We start from the raw sequence: 8,609 nt of genomic DNA, 5'->3' as shown, positions 1-8,609 counted from the left end.
ATGCCGAGGTTATTCAGCTCTTGGACTTCTCAGTTATCTGGTCCAATGCTTTTTCTTCTTTGCTTAAGCTAGTTTGAATGAGCTGTCTAGTATATGTAACCAAGTAAGGTAGAGTAAAAAATGTTGATTACTCACCATAATTTAGTTGTACACTTTTGCTTCTTATTTTTTTATGCTACAGAGAGGATATATCTTTGGGCCATTATAAACAGAAGTTAATTATTGTGGTTAAAAGCTTAATGAATATGAGTAATTGCAGCTACACTAGGAGAAATAGTGACAAGGAGATACAACTGTATATGTGATTTTGTTTTCCAAGGAAAAAGTAATTTTGTCCTAAGGCAGTGGTTCTTAGACTTTTGTTTGTTTGTTTGTTAGTTTCTGGGCCCCTTTTACACTTCTGCAGTTTATTGAAGGCCCCAAAGAACTTTTGTTTATGTGGGTTATAACTATCAATATTTACTATATTAAAAATAGAAACTAAAAAAATTTTTTGACTATATATCTATTCATTTGACAATAGCAATGTATGTCATAATAGCATTGTATGTTAACATAAATAACATCTCAGTGTTGTTATAATATTAATTTTGACCTTGCAACCCCCCACCCCCACCCCGAGATCTGTTCTAAAATAAAATGTCGGTTTGTTTCAGAATACAAAAAAGCATAACGGAGGACAAAACTTGGAAAGAGAATTTCATTTGCCTAGTTTATAATACTTGAGACTGAAAAGTAGCTCTATCACGTGATAAAATCTTAGCAAAGTTTGCCCAATGTGGGTGTGCTTGTTGCCTTGGTTTACTAAGTACGGAACGCCTTGGTCTACAGTGTAAAAAAAGGCTGTTGTTACTCACTGTGTAATCTGCCTGGATAGCAAAGATTCTGGGCCTTACCAGAATAATTTCGGGTACTTTATGTTGACTTTACTATATCCGTGATTATTTATGGAAGAAAAAGAAGAAAGGTTCTTCACTTGTGAAAGAGCAAAGTTTCTTGTAAATCCTGTTACCATCTATGGTTTTTTTAAATGCTTTATTATGACTCTAATTAGGTAACCAATTGTTTCTAAGGCAACCATGATCCCATCTTCATCGAGTATCTAAATATCTTCTGACAAGTTTTTTTTTTCATCTTCCCAAAAATTAGATCTTAAATTTAGAAAAAGTAAAATAAAATCAGGATTTGGGGGGGGGGGGAGGAAGGGGGCATTAATCATAATTTATTTTATTTTTTAACCTTTTTGTTATGGTAAAACATACAAAACATAAAATTCACCATTTTAACCATTTTTAAGTATACGGAAAATCTAGATTATCTTTTATACCTAAAATAATCTTGTGATTTCCTAGAGGGGCCTGGAAGTCACAAAGACCGTTCTTTCACCTTAGAAACAGAGAAGTGCTAGGTTTGTTTAATGTTTTACTATTGTGGGAGTTGCATGAGAACAGTTGTCAAATCAGAAGAGAAACTCGGCTTCCCCTACCTAGTTAAGTGTGCATCGATAAAACATTGGTAAAAAAATATTTCAGAAATGGTAAGTTTTCTAGGAAGTCCCTGGAGATTTGTCAATACTCTGTCCATGATCTGTTTTACCCTCAGTTAAAATACTGATCAAAAGGCTTAGGAAAGGGTGTGTTGTGTTTTCGAATATGTTGTGTTTTCGTATCAGAGTCCTGGCAACACTTTGCCTGATGCTGTCAGACAACAACACTACACTGTTCCCAGTCCTAATTTTTGTTGTTATTTAACATGTCACCTTGGCCGGGCCACCGTTCTATTTCTTTCATTTGTACCTGGTATCTTCTAGGCCAGTGGTTTTCAAATGGGGATACACATCAGACTTCTCTATGGAGTTTTATAAAGATACAGATGGTTAGGCCCTGCTCTTGAATCTTCTTACTTGATATTCTTAGTGCATTCTTGGTATATTATGTTTCATGATAATTATATCTCAAGATTTTTTTCCTCTATAAAATTGTGTTTCTCCATTTCTATGAATCAGATTTCTTTGAATATAAGCTTAATCGTTATCCTTAGGAACCGTTTTTCTATTATTCTTTTCTTTTTTGGAATGGCTTTCTTATCTTTTTCTTGCCATGCCATAGAAACAACCCAATTTTCTTGCTGGTTGTATTACTAGGTACCCCTCATCAGACCTTTCACATTAGAGGATTACTAGTTATAAATTAACCACCACCTTTTTAAATCTCTGCCGTCTACAGATAGTTTTTGTTTTAATCAGATGCTTGCATGAAGGCTCGGCTGTAAACAACAGGCCAGATTTTGTGTTCAACCAAGAAGGATGGTCTCAGAGCTTTCTCCAGGTACAGAAAAGCACTGTACCTGTTACATCAAAATATCAGCGCTTTAAAACATAACCTCTAGGGTACAGGCTTCTGAGCTGGCATCCCTTAGATGACTTTCAGACAGACTGGTGGATTGAGTCAAGACCTCCAGGACTGTTTGGAGTCAAGAGGACTGCTAACCCCAGACCCATAGAACAAAAATTAGTTACGTCAGACTGAATGAACTGATGAGAGAAAGTTCACTAATTTATTTGGGGTGGGGGGTGAATGTTGTTGATTTTGTTTCCGTGTTCTCTATTCTGGTTGTATAAATAAACTTTTCTTTCTTTCTTCCTAAGCTATCTTTAACCTATAAAATTTAGTAGGCCCTGCTTTTATGAGCTGAAATGAAACATTTAAAAATTATATTCGATTCTCACTAACCCCACAGAATTCAGAAACTCTTACTTTTCGTGGCAATGTAGTTATGTGCAAAGGTTTAATAAGAACCTGTTCTCCTCCGTAGCAAGATACAGTTGGATGAATCAATTGTACAATCAGGGCCTTACACGGATTGTCATGTTGGAGAATGATGCTTATTTTATCAGATGTGACCAGCCACTTTTAAGGACCGAAGGTTGACTTCACTTATAAAGCTGATGCTCACAAAGCCCCCCTAGGAAAACTAGCTCATGTGTGGCTTACAGATCCCAGCCTTACAGGACGTTTATCTCCTGACAGACAGGGAACCTTAAAAAAATTGGGGGAACTTTAAGAACAAAGAAATTCACCCAAATTTATAGATCCTGCGGATGAAAATTGATGGCAAGAGTTTCCTAGCCACAGGAGAGCAAAATCTTTCAAGAGATCATTCTGGCATTCCTTACGAAAAGTTTCTAGACAGAAACTCATTTTCTAATTGGTCAAATTACTATAATGGACCTGGATTTTGCAAATCAAACTTAAGAATAATCTTTCTTAGAGATTGTTATGATCACAAAAGGAGAGGGGAGACTAGGGAAAAATTATGAACGACTTTAAAACAGACCAAAACGTTACTTGGTATCTTGAGTGGAAAACTATGCACTGTTTGGGAGCGCACCCTTCCAAGTTTTCTGACTCCATCGTTTGTGCCTTTCATTTTCTTTGAGCTGCTTTACAGAAAATTGATAGTAATGCAAACAATTCTTGTTCATAGAAATACAGTCTGTGTCCTACTTTACCAAACACAATACACAGAGAATATACGAATATTCCAGTGACATGCATTTGATGATCACCCCGTGGAGATTAACCAATTTTGCGTCTATTTGTGCATTCATTCCTGATCAACTATGAAAGTGTATGTTGTGCTCTGAATTCTCCTTTATAGCGTCTTACTGTTTCCCTCTTTAACTAAAGAGTTAAATAAAATCTTTACTGTTTCACTTTCTATTTATATAAGCATCATGGATTTTACCTTTTTTAAAAAATTATCATTTTACCTGTTACTATATTTTCCTGTTAGCATATTTTTCCACTCCTTTGCTTTCACATTTACTCTGGTGTAACTTAAGTGTCTCTTATAAACAGATGAGTTTTGAGCATACAGATTTTGAGCATACAGATGAGTTTTGTTTAATTTTTCCTATCTGGCAATCTATGTATGTTCTCATCTGTGGGTTAAGTCCATTCACACTGATTCTGATTACACTTAGATTAGAATTACTTACTCCATCTTATTTTGTGTGCTTTCTTTATAATAAATTTTCTTGGCTTCTTTGTATTCCCTTCCTGTTTTCTGTTGGACTGATGGAGTCGTCTTAGCTTCACTCTTTCTATCACCTACTTTCCCAGCATTGTAGCTGAGGGCATGCGTGCTTTTAGGGGCAAGACTGGAGTAAAGCCTGTGTGCTGTCATCCACGTCATCGTATCTTACGAAACGGACGTATCCTAAGCGATCAGTCTGCAAATATAATGACAGCAGCTTCTTCTTTGTCAAACTACCTGAATACACATATTTTCCCAGAGAAAATCCACCCTCTGGAAGGAGTTCTGGAGCAATGCCCCTGGGACACCTCTCTAGAGAATGAGTGAATATAACTGGGTCCAAATGAGCCTCAACAGACAAATAAAAGACAGGCAGAACTATAATCGTTATCAGAAAGGGGAAAGAGAAAGATGCGAAAACAACTGGTTTGCCATCTTAACGTCTGTGTTGTTCTCTCAGCACCACTGGGGAGATATTGCTGAAAAGCAAGTTTTGTGGTTAGCGAAGGAAGGCAATGGAAATGCTAGGAGTAGGGAGCATGAGAAGCTGTCTTAGTTGAAAGTAAGGGCAAGGAGGGAACAACTGACCAAAAGAATATTGAAGTGTTTAAATGAATAAAAAAGAAATTAAACAAATCAAATTATTTGTTTCTTTGACATATATAAAAGAAAAATGTTTTCTTTTTTGATCAGACAGACATCTTTTGAAGGGAAATGTAGCCAAATCCTGTAACCCAGAGCTTCCTCAAATTCTAGATTCAAATCTTTTAGAGAGGTAACAAAAATGAAATGATTTTGTAAAAACTAAGATGGACAGATACAGAGACAAAATTTAGGATGAATTTTTCTGGTCAAGAGGCAGAAATGCTGAAGTAAATCCTTTTCCTGATTTCTATGGGTTATTTGGGTCACAATGACTTATTCATGTAGCTTTTTAAATTTTGCTGATCTTTCCTTTTAATTTTTTTTTTTTCAAACTCGAGTTGCAGTGCAATAAATTTTGGCACAAGCTTAACTCACATGCCTGTCCCTTTTAATCTTCCCTCCCTCCAGGTGTCATTTTTCTTGAGTGTGTTGAGAAGGAGAGAGGGATTGGGGATAGCTCTCATCCCTCCTATGTTGCCTTCTTAGGTGTTGTTTCTCCAAATCCTGGGGTTCTTTCACCTCTCCCATCACCTCCATGACAAATCACAGACTTCTCTACTTACCGTCACTCCCTGGAACTTGAGGTCTGCAGTCCCTCTAGATACAATGGGACTACCTGGGGCTGAAAGGGTGAATGTGAGATGGGCTGCCACACTTCCCTTTCTGCCTAATTCCTCATACCACGTAACCACAAGACTGTTTGGAGGCAGCAGATTTACCAAAGGGTAGGGCTAATTGAATGGACTTACAGTGTGGGAGTAAATAAAAGGTAAAATCATGCGTTAAAGTCAACCTTACAGTAGAATAAAAGCCACAGAGGACTTGGAAACAGGGGTGGGTAGAAGAGTCGGCTTGAGCAAGAGAATCTAGGGTAGGCTTTGCAATTCCAAACTGGGCTCCTGAGACCTACGTCCCAGCCAGCATGGGGTTCGAGTAGTCCTTCTCTTATCAACACACAGCTCACAAAGACAAACAGTAGTTCAGAAAGAGCAAAGGCTAGATTTATATAAAGGAAGAGAAATATTTCTCTAAATGAAATAAAGATTGCACAACTTTCCACCCACCAGTGGAGATATGTTTTAATGTTCCTTCTGCTTCAAAACAACAGCCAAAGGCAAAAATCCCCTTAAAGGGGGTTCAGGAGGCCCCGATAGTCCTTCACCCTCAGGCTACACAGAAGACCTGGCTGGAGTTCTGGAATGATCACTGTCCTGAATATATCACTAAACAAAGTGCTTCACAGGACTCTGTCCAGGTAGGAGGGAGGCAGAGTGATTTACCATCTTCCTGTCTAAGCAGCTGACTTTTCCAGTTGCATTAAACAAACTAAGATTCAAGCAACTTCTGTAGGTGTGCATTCCAGGACTCTTTCCATTAGTTAATAAAAAAGGACTGGAGCAGAACTGGTACAAGACTTTTCTCTCTAAATCTGTGATTTTCAAACGGGGTCAGTTTTGCCCTCCAGGAACATCTGCCAAGGTCTGGAGACATTTTGTCACAGTGGTGGAGGGAGTAGGGGAAGATGGTTGTCACAATGGGGGGTGGGGAGCAGGGAGAGAACCGGAATGCTGCTAAACATCCTACAATGTACAAGACAACTCCCCACAGGAAAGAATTATCCAGCTCCAAATATCAAGAGTGCTGCTATTGAGAAATGCTGCTCTAAATGCTTGGGGAAAATGAGATTTCTCTTCATCTGTGACTAGTATTCACCATGCTACCACCCTCATGTCACTCCTGAATTTTACTTTTAAAATTTATCAGCTAATCTTCCTACAAATCATCCCCCAGAAGCAGATGAAGAGTAAAAATGGCATTTCCTGAGTTCTTACTATGTGCCAGGTTCTAGGATAAGGATTTTACATATTTTATCTCACTATTGTCTCCATTTTCAGAAGAGAAAACTGAGGCTTGGGGCAATTAAGTAAGTTGCAGATGTACATAAAACTTAACATTGCAGAGGTGAGAAACATCCCAGAGTGCCCAAGTGTCTCCTCTTTAACTCAATGCCTTTCTAAGGAAACCAACAGAATCCATTGAGCTCATCGAGCAATTGCGTAATTTTTCTATTTTTCATCATGAGAATATTTCATCTTCTGACAAAAAGTATTTGTTGAATAAACATAACTTTGTAATTAGGGTCATTCATCACTTGGAGCAAACTTGATAGATTTAAAAACACTCATATTTTTAAAACTCCCTCCTTCCCCAAACGAAGAAAAGCTTTGTATTTCCTATATTTTAGTCTCAAATTTAAGGAATCTCTTCATTTTGGGGACTTGCAGACTAACACATATAATGGTTTACATCGCAGAGCCAGGTAAAATTGCAAGGAAGCTTGCTCTATCTTGAGAAAGGAAGGAAGGAAGGAAGGAAGGAAGGAAGGAAGGAAGGAAGGAAGGAAGGAAGGAAGGAAGGAAGGAAGGAAGGAAGGAAGGAAGGAAGGAAGGAAGGAAGGAAGGAAGGAAGGAAGAATCTGTAACATTTACAAAACAGCATATTGAATTTTTTATTCAATATGTCTAGTGCCTAGACACATTATTCATGTGCCTATCTCTTCCATCGTCCTGTGTATTCCTTTTCTACTGCTGCATAACAAATTAAAACAAACTCAGCAACTTAAATCAATACCCATTTATTAGCTCACAGTTCTTCAGCCAGAAGTTCTGGTACTGCCATGGCATAACCGAGTTCTCTGCTCACGGTCTCCTAAGGCTGAAATCTGGTATCAGTCAGGCTGAGTTCTTGTCTGGAGGCTCTGTGGAAAATCCACTTTCAAGCTCATTCAGGTCGTTGGCAGAATTCAGTTCCTTGCAGTTGTAAGACTGAAGTCTCATTTCCTTGGTGACTATTGCTCTCAGCTCCTAGACTCTGTTCTCTGGTCCTTGCCAGGTGTCCCTTGCATCACCAAAGCCATTACTGGAGAATCTCCCTGATGATAAATCTATCTCATGCTTTGAACCTCTCTCCAGGAAGAGCCCAATTCCTTTTAAGGGCTCACCTGATTAGGTCAGGCCCACTCAGGACAATCTCTAATCTTACGGTCAATTAATTTAAGACCTTGATTACCTCTGAAATATCCCTTAGAGCAGTATCTAGATTAGTGTTTGAATAATTAGGAGGTGTGTGTACAGCAGGGAGTCAGGGATCTTGGGAGTCTTAGAATCCTGCCTAGTTTACAGTCTGTAAATTCCTTGATGGCAAAAAAACTGGGCCTTGTGCATCTTTGTCTGGTACCCAATTCATGCTCCATAAACGTTTGCTGAGCTGAATTGTTTTAAAAGAACTGAGAAATTACGAAGTCAGGAAATCAACTTCCAGGTAAGGATGGTTCCCATCAGGAAAAAGATCCGATAAGATGCAATGTCTAGCACTCCTGTGGGCTGATCACCATCCTGACCTCTTACTCACCAAAAGATTAAGTGCTGTTTCTATTTTCACTGTAGGGAGGCAGCTTTGATTTATTAAGATAAGTCAAAGAAAAAGAATTCCTATTCCAGACATGTGCAAGAGAAACAACTTTCTGGAATCACATCTATACTATTGAGTAAAGGGTGTGTTTAAATGGATTCATGGTGTCATGCTCTTCCCTTGGTTAGTCTGCCAGTTGAGGATGGAAACACGTATTATTCATATTTATATTCCTAGGGCTAGCACGGTGCCTGGTTCAGAAGATAAACTTTAAAGATAAAAGCTGATTGAATGTTTGGAGAATGAAAACTATTTAACGTGTCCCTGCTAGTAGTCACCCAATTCCTGCGGGCGAGTTCTGTCAATGCATTTTCTGCAATCCAGCAATGCCTGTCGAGCCCTGGCAGCCAGTGAGCATTCAACAGGTGCAATCGTGGGGCCATGCATTCTTATTTTAAAATATACTTTCTCCTCTTCCAAACTAGCGTTGATCATTTTAGGTTATGCAATATGAA

Source organism: Rhinolophus hipposideros (genome assembly GCF_964194185.1).
Source record: "Rhinolophus hipposideros genome assembly, chromosome: 18".
Lineage (NCBI taxonomy): Eukaryota > Metazoa > Chordata > Mammalia > Chiroptera > Rhinolophidae > Rhinolophus > Rhinolophus hipposideros.
This window is presented reverse-complemented; position numbering follows the sequence as displayed.